Source organism: Schistocerca piceifrons, chromosome 2 (genome assembly GCF_021461385.2).
Source record: "Schistocerca piceifrons isolate TAMUIC-IGC-003096 chromosome 2, iqSchPice1.1, whole genome shotgun sequence".
Lineage (NCBI taxonomy): Eukaryota > Metazoa > Arthropoda > Insecta > Orthoptera > Acrididae > Schistocerca > Schistocerca piceifrons.
This window is the reverse complement of record NC_060139.1, coordinates 372,265,342-372,279,408: the sequence shown is the minus strand read 5'-3', so window position 1 is coordinate 372,279,408 and position 14,067 is coordinate 372,265,342. Positions and strand designations below refer to the sequence as shown.

The following is a 14,067-nucleotide window of genomic DNA, read 5'->3' as shown; positions in this document are numbered from 1 at the left end:
CTTCTGAATATGTTACAATTTCCAAGGTGGTGGTATACTGACATGAGAAATGAGAATGCGAAAATATTTCTCCATCTCTTGTTTCAGAATACACTATCTGTCTGCTACTCCCTCACTGGCTGCTTGGAATCAACAGCACCCTTTATACCTCATGGTGAGTGCTGACAACACTGCTGCGTGAAACATGTAAGCTCGCCACACGCCACTGGCCCTGAAGTAATTTTTTTTTTTTTCCCCTCCTGCTCTGGCTACTATTAGCCTGTAAGAATTATGTTGGTAACTGTAAATTATTTTATACTGACAAATATTATCACTTTTTCATGGATGTGCTGCAAAAATATTCATGCATGTAACACAAAAACATTATAACACAAATGATACAAAGAAAGCATGATTTACACAAATTAATAACAGCACAGCACAGTACTTATTAATATGACACACCAAATTTCTGAAAGCACACTGTTTGCATTGGTAATAATATGCACTGACAAAGTCGAGAGATTTAGAATTTTAAGCAAGTTTGGTAACATATCTAACGTATCAACTAGAGTGAAACAAAGAATAAGAGATTAGTGGAAACATATATACTGAGGATAATAGTTCAGAAACTTGTCTATAAGGACTTGTGAGCTAGAGACTGGTACTAGGTATTAGAATATTTATGCTTAAAAGTAAGTAACCTTATTTGCTTAGAGTTATTAGAAATAAAAACACAAATAATAACAGAATTAACATAATACAATCACAATAACAATTTCAATAATACAGAAATGGAAATACTTAGACCAGTGAGAAGTAAAAAGAGAGTATGTAGAAATAGAAAATGAGAAGTAACATTAACACAGAGTTTCAACAAAAGCAAATCAAATTTGCTGCATAAAAAATTTACTTTTGAGCTTTTGAAGTGATCCTAAATAAAAATCATTAAAGGCCAACAAAGAATTTTCCAAGAAAGATATAACTTGGAACAGACACCAGAGAAATGGAAACATACATTCACAACACGAAAAGGTGACAAACAAGATGCTTATTACTACAGAGAACTATCACTTCTACCTTAATTAAAAATATTTTCAAATATTCTAATTAACAAAACAGAAAAGAAACACCGCCGCAAGCCGGTCCCAAGCCCAGGCCCATCTAAAAACAAGAGGATGGGGAAGTGTGGAGGGGGAGGAGTAACAACCTCGTAAAAAAACCAGGGTCCGTCCGGCTCCAGATGGTAGCACCCTGTCATAGGGCCCCTGCCTAGGGTTACTAGGTGAAACCCAGCCAACGGTCTCAATGGCGGAAGAGGAACAATTTCCCAACGGCAGAGAGAGCGGAAGAGCTAACTCCAGGGCTTACTACCTTGGTTTTAATTTCGGATTCGGGGCAACCCGATCCCCCAATTTATTATCCAACAATTACTGCAAAGCATGATGGGAACGTCGTCAAAGATAGACACTACTCCAAGAGGTAGACCGAATGGCAAATCCTCCGTTGTTCGTAGAAACAATGCAAAGGGGTCAAAGGATTTTGGAGGACCCCAACCAACATGTATGCAGCCCTCAACACTGAAATTTAAGAAAGCAACTATGTTTGCAACCCTAAATGTAAACTCTCTAATTAAAGTAGGAAAATTGAAATTATTGATTGAAAAGCTGAACCAGAAAGAAATTTTAATATGTGCATTACAAGAAACAAGGTTTTTAGATGAAACTGCTTTAGATTTTGAAAACTATCGTTTATTTAAAGGAAAACCAGGTAAAATCTTAATGAAACAAATGCCATACCTGGGAACAGCATTTCTGGTACATCACTCAATTTTAGATTCAGTTACTAACTTCTACTCGAGTTCCGAGAGACTATCCATTCTTGAGATTAAATGTAAAAACAAAGGATACTCTATAATCAAGTGCCATGCACCCATAAACCAGGACAACAAAAATAACCCGGAGAAAGTTGAAGAATTTTGGGAGATACTTGAAATGGAACTGGATAGATGCTCAAAGAAGAACATAAAAATGTTAGTAGGCGATTTTAACGCACAAATAGGAAGGGAGAAAAAATACCATGGAACAGTAGGCCTCTTCCCAGGTCACAAAAGAACTTCAAAAAATGGAGAAAGGCTTATAGAGGTATGTAGGCATTTCAACTTGAAAATAATGACAACACATTTCAAAAAGCTGAGCCGAAAAACTAAAACATGGAGATCACCAAATCCACTTCTCGGAGAATTCCAAATTGACCATGTGGCTATCTCACTTCATTGTCAAGAAGAAATTCAAAACACTTAAGTGCTGAAAAGCCTTGATGTTGATTCAGACCACTATTTGACTACGATTAAATTCAGACCACTCCCATTTCGAAAAGAGAAGAAAACCTTTTACAAAATTCCAAAATATAACACAGAAACGTTAAAAAATGAAGAAATTAAACAACGGTTTCAAAGAGCATTGCACAAAGATAGCGATGGCATATCCACAATAAATAAGAAAGCGGGATGGGAGGAGATCAAAAACGAAATAGTTGAAATAGCAAAAGAAAATTGTCTCGTGAAAAGAGTAAGAAGACATCCATGGTGGGACAATGAATGTGATGAGAACCTGGAGAAGAGACAGAAATTGTGGCAGAAATGGAACTCCACAAAAGATCCTCAAGATCTTGACAATTTTAAAATCCAGAGAAGAGAAACAGCTAAGCTTTTCCGTAATAAAAAAAGAAGACAATTTCAGGATAACCTAGAACAGATTGAGGAAGACTTTAAAAGAAATAATTCTAGAGATTTCTACAAAACTTTTAGAAAACAGCTAACCAAATACCAATCCCCAAATTTATGTTTTAAAGATGAAGAGAACAAGCTAGGTTTGACAAACAAGATTAATTGTGAAATATTAGCAAAATATTTCGAGAATCTACTAAATTGTGAACCACCCAAAGATAAAATGAGTTTTGAAAACCACCGAAATACTAATACCGAGTCAAAACCTCCAGACGCTGAAGAAATAAAACACATAATACACAGTCTAAAAAACAATAAAGCCCCAGGTGAAGACTCCATAGTACCAGAAATCCTAAAAATAATGGATACCAACCTCCCACAAGTTTTGGAACATATGTTTAAGAAGATCTGGGACGAAGAAAGAATTCCTGAAGACTGGCAGTGTGCCCTGATACACCCACTACACAAAAAGGGGGATAAGATGAATGTTAATAATTATAGAGGGATCTCGCTACTACCAGTAGGATACAAAATTTTGTCAAGGAAATTACTTCAAATCGTGGAGCCAGTTCTGGATAAAAAAATAGGTGAATATCAAGCAGGTTTTAGACAAGGTAGATCCTGTGTTGAACAAATATTTAACCTGAAAACACTAATTCGTTACAGAATCTCAAGAGGCCAGAGATTTGCAATAGTATTTGTAGATTTCAAAAAAGCATACGACTCGGTAGATAGAGAAACATTACTGAAAGTATTGGAAGAATTTAGGGTCGATACGAAAACAATTCAAATTATCAAACAGACGCTAACAAACAGTAAGGCCAAAGTTAAATTTATGGGTGAAATTTCAAGGAAGTTCGAAATTAAAACAGGTGTTAGACAAGGTGATGGTTTATCCCCAATCCTCTTCAACTGCGTACTGGAAAAGATATTGAGAATGTGGAAAGAAGAACTCAAAGGCACCAAGAATGACATCAGAATTGGAACAAAAAAAGAAAAAATAGAAGTGGACTGTTTAGCTTTTGCAGACGATCTGGCAATAATTACAGAAAACGAAGAAATAGCTCAGAACTACCTGGAGAAACTACAAGAAGTTTCGGCCAGAGCTGGACTGCAGATTTCATTTGAAAAAACCGTGTATATGTCTAATCATAGAAATAACAAGAAAAATCTTATTACCAAATACGGCAATATTAAGAGAGTAGAAAAATTTAAGTATTTAGGTGAAATAATTCAAGTGAATGGTTTAGACAAGAGTGCAAACCAGGCGAGAGCAAGGAAAATGGAATTTGCTTTTCAAAAAACCAAAGACATATATAACAAAAAAAACATTTCGATTCAAGCTAAATTAAGACATTATAAAACTGTCATTAGACCAGAATGCCTGTATGCATCGGAGTGCCTAACTCTTAACAAAAAGGGGGAAATAGAAAACATGGAAAAGAAAGAAAGGAAAATTTTGAGAAAAATATTAGGACCGAGAAAGATTGGAGAAGAGTACAAGCTAAAGAGTAATAAGGAAATATACAAAACTATTGAGAAAGTGAGTGAGGCAATGTGTAAACGCAGACTAACGTTTTATGGTCACCTGTCGAGGATGGATGGAAACAGACTAACAAGAAAAGTGTTTGAACATAGTAACAGGAACGAAAAAACCAACAATAAATGGATACAGATGGTGAAAAAGGATTTGGCCTATTTTAATGTCACCCGTGAGTCAATCAGGGACAGGGAAAAGTTTAGACAAATAGTGAACGAAATTAAGTGTTTTCCAGAAGAAACGAAACTAAAGAATAATAACAGGAAATGGTCGGAAGAGCGGAGGAGGAACCACTCGAAAATGATGAGGAAATATTGGGAAGAGAGAAAAAAAGATCAAAAGGCCGGGCAAGTGAATTGTTGAACGTGGTCCAAAGATAGCCGAAATCGAAAGAAGAAGAAGAAAACAGAAAAGAAATCACATAGACAAGCAAACGGATATTAAGGCGAACTTAAAGATAGATTCATTTCAAAAGCAATATTCAATATGAAATATGTTATCCATTACCAACTATAAGCCCAAACACACAACTGCATATGTCTATGTTCATAAAATTAAACAAAGAAATGCAAGTATATCATACAATATCTTTCTAACAATTCCTTCACTTTGTTAATGAATATGTGTAATTTCTACCAAATCCCTGAAGGTTCTTCACAACATGGTGAATGAATGAGTGAATGAATTAATCACAAAACTAAGCCATAAAACAGAGAAATAAGCTATGGCGTAAGAAAAGGTTATTTTGTTTCATCTTCAACTAGATTTCAAGGTTAGTGCTCTATGTTAAAAGATGATAGCAGTATCTTCTTAAATAGTGTACATGTGACTTTTTTAGCTGTGGTAATTTCATGTATTTTTACTGTGTACTAATGAAATGAAAATAATAGTATAATGGCTCCAGCACTAATGACGATGCTGAAAATAAAGCTCGAATTATTCTGGATAATACTGGGAAAAAGTTTGCCAGCCACAATTCCATTCCCTCAAGTTTTTGTTCCTTGTCTGACTGTATGCAGCGAATGAACACATTTCAGTAAATAAGTTCTTTAAGGTCTGATGTAAACCATAATAGCACCTACAAACTGTAAGACTGTTCCACGTCTACAAAATCCGTCTGTCTGCTGGAACCAGTCAATCACCTGTGACCACTGTTCACTTATCGCACAACCAACTTCGGCACTGTCATTCAGTATGTTCCTCTTTGTACAGAACTTGGATTAAGAGAAGTACAAATCCCTTCAAGCTATCCAGATTTCATCTACCAGTATTTACTGAATGACTTCAAGAAAATTAAAAGCTAGTTTTTCAAGTGGGCCACAGCCAATATCCTGGATAATACTTGTCAAATACTAACTTGTGATGCCTCTTTAACAATTTCATCATCAAGAGGATTTTAAAAAGTAACTTTCTGTACCTTCTTTTTCTGTTTGTACATGCACACTTGCTGAAAGCTTCTGTAGTCTGACCCAGTGTCCTATGATCATGTATAGCCATAGGGTAAAAGGAAAGAGTTTCTTATTAAATATTATTGTCATGTTCTGCCAGACTCTGACATTAAATTCAGTTAATGCCACTATTGTTTACTTATATCTGCTAATGAGGATAGTCCTTTCATCTTGCACTTCACCAAACAGATTTCAAATGGCCACGAAAGAGACCACACCAGCATCAGCATGACACAAGCTATTTCACAATATGCACATGGTGGGTCTTTGCACGCAGTATATACATTACTACCTGTTCTGCCAATGATACACTTGGCCTACTTCTAAAATTCTTATAGTCTAGCAACTATCAGCTACTAATTTGTACACTATTTATATTATTTGAGGTAACTTTCTGAAGATATCTTACAAGTGCTAATATACTCAGCAAAATAGACAATACTGTTTTGCATTACATCCTCTTCACTATTTTCAGAGTTCTCACTTCTTTCAGGATCTGTTGTTTTGTTAGAAAAATTGAGAATGAACTTAGAGGGTACACATAGACTGGAGTTATGTTCATGTTTCAATAAACACAGTTTAATATTTCCTAGCTTACCAACACACTGAAATCAAAACCTATAGTTCCACAATCCATCAGCTCACAAACAGTCTCTACAAGAAACATATGCAACAGATGGAATATGTTGTTTTTTTTTCAGCTGTGTAGTTGACCGGCCTATGAATGTACCAAACATTCACCTGTTATACAACTTTGTTTTGCAATGTCACTTACCATGTTCCTATTAGTAATGGACTCATAATCAGTGCAACACAAGCCCCTCTGCTACACAGAAGTGACTTACCAGAACCTCACATGGATACTAGATTTAATGACTCAATTCTGCTTCAGCTACTGGTCACATTACTTGGGGACATGCAGGGCATTTGTACGGTTTGTTCATTAAAACCAACTGAAATCATTATTTCAGTGACTCAGGAACTATGCTGGCGCAGAAAAAGAAGGTGTCAGAAAGAAGGCCGAAATAATGAATTTGGTCTTCCAAAGATCACTTTGCCCCAGAAGATTGTAGTGCGGCTCTTCCTCCACCACATGAACACCAAAATCACAGATATTGAATATTGAGAAGTGATACTGGAATAGAAAATCAACTAAACCTGCTCAAGAGTGGAAAATTAACTGGACCAGATGAGGCACATGATACAGGTTTACAGAGATTGTACAAAAGAACTTGTTCCCCTTCTAGTTGCAGTTTATCATAGGTCACTGGGACAATAAGGTATCCATCTGTAGGAAAAAAGTGGAGGTTATTCTTGTTTTCAAGAAGGGTTGTCCAATAAATACACATAATTATAGACCAATATTGCTGATGTCATTCTGTTATAGAATTATCAAACAATGGAAAATACAGGATGGAATATATCAATATTATGAGAAAGAAATTTGCTACTCATCATATAGCAGAGATGTTGAGTCACAGTTAGGCACAACAAAAGATGCAAGACCTGTCCCATACTTCTTCCCACCACCACCTACTCCAGTTCGGTCACTAACATCACCTGTCCCATCAAAGGCAGGGTTACCTGTGAAACCAGTTATGTGGTCTACAAGCTAAGCTGCAACCACTGTGCTACATTCTATGTAGGCATGACAACCAACATGCTGTCTGTCCGCACGAATGGCCACCAACAACCTGTGGCCAAGAAACAAGTGGACCATTCTGTTGCTGAACATGCTACCAAACTTGATATCCTTCATTTCAATGACTGCTTCACAGCCTGTGCCATATGGATCCTTTTCTAAATTGCGCAGTTGGGAACTTTCCCTGCAATACTTCCTACATTCCCATAACCCTCCTGGCCTCAACCTTCATTAGTCACCGTCCTCACCCATCCAGCCCCTTCCCTGCTCCCATTCGAGCACTACACAGCCATCATTCCACCACCACACCCAGTCTTTTTATTTATTTCTCTTTGCCTGCTACTCCCCCCCCCCCCCCTACCCTCCTCTCCCCTGCCTTCCATCTAACCTGCAGCACTTCACTGTCCACCACCCCCACCATACTATCCCTCCCCCTCCCAACCTCAGCCTCCTCCTTACCCCGACCCAGTTGCCACTCCCATCATGCCCTGGTGCTGCTGCTCGCAGTGTGTTCTCAATTGCCTGAGATTGCAGTCATGCGGGTGAGTTGCATTTGTGTGTGTGTGTGTGTGTGTGTGTGTGTGTGTGTGTGTGTGTGTGTCTGTTGGCCAAAAGCTTCAGTGTGAGAGTCTTTTTGTCGTGTCTATCTGCGACTCAGCATCTTCACTATACAGTGAGTAGCAACTTTCCTTCTCATAATATTATTATAGAATTATGGAATATTTTTTATGTTCCTGTATTATACTATTTTTGAAGAATAACAATTTGAAAACTCCTCTATAAAAATCAACATGAATTCCTCAAATGATTCAGTTTGCTCTGTTTGTCCAACAGGTCCAAAGTGCTGCAGACAATAGCATCCTGGTTCATGGAATGTTCCTTGATTTCAGAAAGGCATATGATATAGTTATGCTCTATTGTTCAGCGAACAAAATACGAGTACTGAGAGTCAGACATAATATGTGACTGATTCAAGACTTCTTTGCACATAAAACACATGTCATACTTAGCAGAACAAAATCTATGATGTAAAGATAATTTCAGGAGTATCCCAAGGGAGTGAGATAGAGCCATCACTCTTTACAATGTACATTAGTGATCTAGTGCATAATGCTTTCACGTCAATGCTATTGCCTGTACAAAGGTTGTTATGCCTGAAGACTGTAGTGAAATGCAGGGAGATGGTATATGTAATTGCTGCACTAGTCACTTGTGCAATGTATCTTTCACATACTTTTCAGCTAGACCAAAACATTCTTTACTGAAACTAGTGGGAGTATGAGTGTGAGTGTGAGAAATAATACAGACAATTATTGACCAATTTCTTTATTTCCAGTATTTTGAAGGTTTTTGAGAAGAATACCCAAAAAATGTTGTCAGACCAGTACTCTCACTTCAAGAACTGTTTATCAACAGAGTAAGACATCTGAATGAGTTTTTGAGCAGTTGATAAGAAAATAAACACTGAAATTGCCACTAAGGTTCTGGATGAGGCCCTTCCTCAGAGCTAGCGCTCTCTACCTTCCTGTCCATTTTTCCCCCTACCTCCCCCTTTCCCTCTTTCCAGCTCTCTTTTATGCTCTACTCTCTTTACTCCTCTCATATTGTTGTTCAGAAACCAAGTCATCTGTCAAAAGACCTCTCTCTTCCCCATTATCCCCTCCTTGCACCCTTTCCTATGCCTCCTTCAGTCTAGGTAATTGCTACAAATAATCAGTAATAATTAGTCTCACCATGGCCACCAGTGTGTGCATTTGAGTGTTTGTGTGGGAATGAGTGTACTTATACTAGAAAAAGTGCAAAAGCCCAAAAGCACAGTGCTTCTTGATACATGTTTCTATGCGCCACACCTTAGTCCACTATGGGTGAGTGCATTCCCCTTGTTTTACATACTATAGATATCACATTTTTAAATTTTCATTCAATTTATTTCTTTGATTCCAATACTGGACTTGAACTTCACAGTGGGAATTCACATTTATCCTCATCAGGACTCAAACACGGCAATATCAGCTGTGAAGTATTATAATACCCAAAAATACCAGCACTGGTAGAACAGGAGTATAAAATATTGAAACTTCTAGGAAAACCACTGCTTCATACAGGTCAGCTTTACAACAGTCGGAACTGGCTCAGATGGCCAAATTAGTTAAAGCAACTGGTTATGTGAGCAGTGTGCTCCCTGCCGCCATTGGATAAGCAGCTGAGCAGCAAGTCGTATACTCCTAGCTCACTCATTGGTTACATAGTTTAATTCTTAATTTCTTTGCGTGTTTTTGGTACTTGCATTGTTTAATTCATAAATTTCGGGCGTATTATAGTATTTGAGAGTGTAGCATCGCGTTTTAGTACCTGAATAGTGTAAATTCGCGTAGTCTCCTTCCGCCGCCGAGCAGTGTCAGCAGTGCGCAAGTAGCAGCATTACTGCATTTACTAGGCAATCTTGTATTTTAATAACCGTTTAAATTTTGTTGATTTGTTTGCGCTCTCTGTAGATTAGTTCAGACGTTCTTTGCAAAACAGTTTTTAGCATGGATAGGGACTGCAACTGCTGTGTTCGGATGCAGGCTGAGTTGGCATCCCTTCGCTCCCAGCTTCAGGCAGTGTTGGCTTCGGTCACACAGCTTGAGGCTGTTGCCAATGGGCATCACTGTGGGGGTCCGGATGGGGGTTTGTCGGGAACGGCCAGCTCGTCCCACGCATCCCCTGATCGGACTACGACTGTGGTTGCCCGGGATACTGCCCGCATTGAGGCTGATCCCTCACCTGTGGTAGAGTGGGAGGTCGTCTCAAGGTGTGGCAGGGGGCGAATGACATTCCGGAGGGCTGAACGGAAAGCCTCTCCAGTTTGTCTGACGAACCGGTTTCAGGCTCTGTCTCAGGCTGATACTGATCTTCGGCCTGACATGGCTGCTTGTCCTGTTCCAGAGGTTGCCCCTCAGTCTGCAAGATCCGGGCAGTTGCAGAGGGTGGGCTTACTGGTAGTTGGGAGCTCCAACGTCAGGCGCGTAATGGGGCCCCTTAGGGAAATGGCAGCAAGAGAGGGGAAGAAAACCAATGTGCACTCCGTGTGCGTACCGGGGGGAGTCATTCCAGATGTGGAATAGGGTCCTTCCGGATGCCATGAAGGGTACAGGGTGCACCCATCTGCAGGTGGTCGCTCATGTCGCCACCAATGATGTGTGTCGCTATGGATCGGAGGAAATCCTCTCTGGCTTCCGGCAGCTAGCTGATTTGGTGAAGACTGCCAGTCTCGCTAGCGGGATGAAAGCAGAGCTCACCATCTGCAGCATCGTCGACAGGACTGACTGCGGACCTTTGGTACAGAGCCGAGTGGAAGGTCTGAATCAGACGCTGAGACGGTTCTGCAACCGTGTGGGCTGCAGATTCCTCGACTTGCGCCATAGGGTGGTGGGGTTTCGGGTTCCGCTGGATAGGTCAGGAGTCCACTACACGCAACAAGCGGCTACACGGGTAGCAGGGGTTGTGTGGCGTGGGCTGGGCGGTTTTTTAGGTTAGATGGCCTTGGGCAAGTACAGAAAGGGCAACAGCCTCAACGGGTGCGGGGCAAAGTCAGGACATACGGGGACCAAGCAGCAATCAGTATTGTAATTGTCAACTGTCGAAGCTGCGTTGGTAAAGTACCAGAACTTCAAGCGCTGATAGAAAGCACTGAAGCTGAAATCGTTATAGGTACAGAAAGCTGGCTTAAGCCAGAGATAAATTCTGCAGAAATTTTTACAAAGGTACAGACGGTGTTTAGAAAGGATAGATTGCATGCAAACGGTGGTGGAGTGTTCGTCGCTGTTAGTAGTAGTTTATCCTGTAGTGAAGTAGAAGTGGATAGTTCCTGTGAATTATTATGGGTGGAGGTTACACTCAATAACCGAACTAGGTTAATAACTGGCTCCTTTTACCGACCTCCCGACTCAGCAGCATTAGTGGCAGAACAACTGAGAGAAAATTTGGAATACATTTCACATAAATTTTCTCAGCATGTTATAGTCTTAGGTGGAGATTTCAATTTACCAGATACAGACTGGGACACTCAGATGTTTAGGACGGGTGGTAGGGACAGAGCATCGAGTGACATTATACTGAGTGCACTATCCGAAAATTACCTCGAGCAATTAAACAGAGAACCGACTCGTGGAGATAACATCTTGGACCTACTGATATAACAAACAGACCTGAACTTTTCGACTCTGTATGTACAAAACAGGGAATCAGTGATCATAAGGCCATTGCAGCATCCCTGAATATGGAAGTTAATAGGAATATAAAAAAAGGGAGGAAGGTTTATCTGTTTAGCAAGAGTAATAGAAGGCAGATTTCAGACTACCTAACAGATCAAAACAAAAATTTGTTCCGACACTGACAATGTTGAGTGTTTACGGAAAAAGTTCAAGGCAATCGTAAAATGCGTTTTAGACAGGTACATGCCGAGTAAAACTGTGAGGGACGGGGAAAACCCACCGTGGTACAACAACAAAGTTAGGAAACTACTGCGAAAGCAAAGAGAGCTCCACTCCAAGTTTAAACGCAGCCAAAACCTCCCAGACAAACAGAAGCTAAACGATGTCAAAGTTAGCGTAAGGAGGGCTATGCGTGAAGCGTTCAGTGAATTCGAAAGTAAAATTCTAAGTACCGACTTGACAGAAAATCCTAGGAAGTTCTGGTCTTATGTTAAATCAGTAAGTGGCTCGAAACAGCATATCCAGACACTACGGGATGATGATGGCATTGAAACATAGAATGACACGCGTAAAGCTGAAATACTAAACACCTTTTTCCAAAGCTGTTTCACAGAGGAAGACCACACTGCAGTTCCTTCTCTAAATCCTCGCACAAACGAAGAAATGGCTGACATCGAAATAAGTGTCCAAGGAATAGAAAAGCAACTGGAATCACTCAATAGAGGAAAGTCCACTGGACCTGACGGGATACCAATTCGATTCTACACAGAGTACGCGAAAGAACTTGCCCCCCTTCTAACTGCCGTGTACCGCAAGTCTCTAGAGGAATGGAGGGTTCCAAATGATTGGAAAAGAGCACAGATAGTCCCAGTCTTCAAGAAGGGTCGTCGGGCAGATGCGCAAAACTATAGACCTATATCTCTGACGTCGATCTGTTGTAGAATTTTAGAACATGTTTTTTGCTCAAGTATCATGTCGTTTTTGGAAACCCAGAATCTACTATGTAGGAATCAACATGGATTCCGGAAACAGCGATCGTGTGAGACCCAACTCGCTTTATTTGTTCATGAGACCCAGAAAATATTAGATACAGGCTCCCAGGTAGACGCTATTTTTCTTGACTTCCGGAAGGCGTTCGATACAGTTCCGCACTGTCGCCTGACAAACAAAGTAAGAGCCTACGGAATATCAGACCAGCTGTGTGGCTGGATTGAAGAGTTTTTAGCAAACAGAACACAGCATGTTGTTATCAATGGAGAGACGTCTACAGACGTTAAAGTAACCTCTGGCGTGCCACAGGGGAGTGTTATGGGACCATTGCTTTTCACAATATATATAAATGACCTAGTAGATAGTGTCGGAAGTTCCATGCGGCTTTTCGCGGATGATGCTGTAGTATACAGAGAAGTTGCAGCATTAGAAAATTGTAGCGAAATGCAGGAAGATCTGCAGCGGATAGGCACTTGGTGCAGGGAGTGGCAACTGACCCTTAACATAGACAAATGTAATGTATTGCGAATACATAGAAAGAAGGATCCTTTATTGTATGATTATATGATAGCGGAACAAACACTGGTAGCAGTTACTTCTGTAAAATATCTGGGAGTATGCGTGCGGAACGATTTGAAGTGGTATGATCATATAAAATTAATTGTTGGTAAGGCGGGTACCAGGTTGAGATTCACTGGGAGAGTGCTTAGAAAATGTAGTCCATCAACAAAGGAGGTGGCTTACAAAACACTCGTTCGACCTATACTTGAGTATTGCTCATCAGTGTGGGATCCGTACCAGATCGGTCTGACGGAGGAGATAGAGAAGATCCAAAGAAGAGCGGCGCGTTTCGTCACAGGGTTATTTGGTAACCATGACAGCGTTACGGAGATGTTTAATAAACTCAAGTGGCAGACTCTGCAAGAGAGGCGCTCTGCATCGCGGTGTAGCTTGCTCGCCAGGTTTCGAGAGGGTGCGTTTCTGGATGAGGTATCGAATATATTGCTTCCCCCTACTTATACCTCCCGAGGAGATCACGAATGTAAAATTAGAGAGATTAGAGTGCGCACGGAGGCTTTCAGACAGTCGTTCTTCCCGCGAACCATACGTGACTGGAACAGGAAAGCGCCCTCCGCCACACACCGTTGGGTGGCTTGCGGAGTATAAATGTATATGTATATGTATATATGTATATATTTGGGTTCAAATCTCCGTTTGACGAAAACTTTCAACTGTCACAACAGATTCATCACTCAGCACTTGTGAGTGACCACCAGAGAATGGTATTGAAAATCAAAGAAATGACAAAAGATCTACTACAAGATTGCAGTTCTGCACAATACTAATTTGCTTGTAATCAAATGTGTAACTATCAAAGATACAAGCAACCATGTTAGTCATAATGACCGCGCACTTTTTATGGGAAGCTGATAATACACCCCACACGAAATAATTTAATAGATGTCGATTTACTTCTCAATATGTATGTCACTTAATGCTTGTGAGAGATACAATTTCAATCCTGCATAATTTATCTAAGACTT

The 14,067-nt window shown here is 40.1% G+C and overlaps 1 protein-coding gene across 4 annotated transcripts in view; it reads right to left on the bottom strand.

Moving 5' to 3' along the window:
• Nucleotides 1-14,067, bottom strand: part of LOC124777540 (dual specificity mitogen-activated protein kinase kinase 4-like) — a 135,342-nt gene that overhangs the window by 75,465 nt on the left and 45,810 nt on the right. The window lies entirely within an intron of this gene.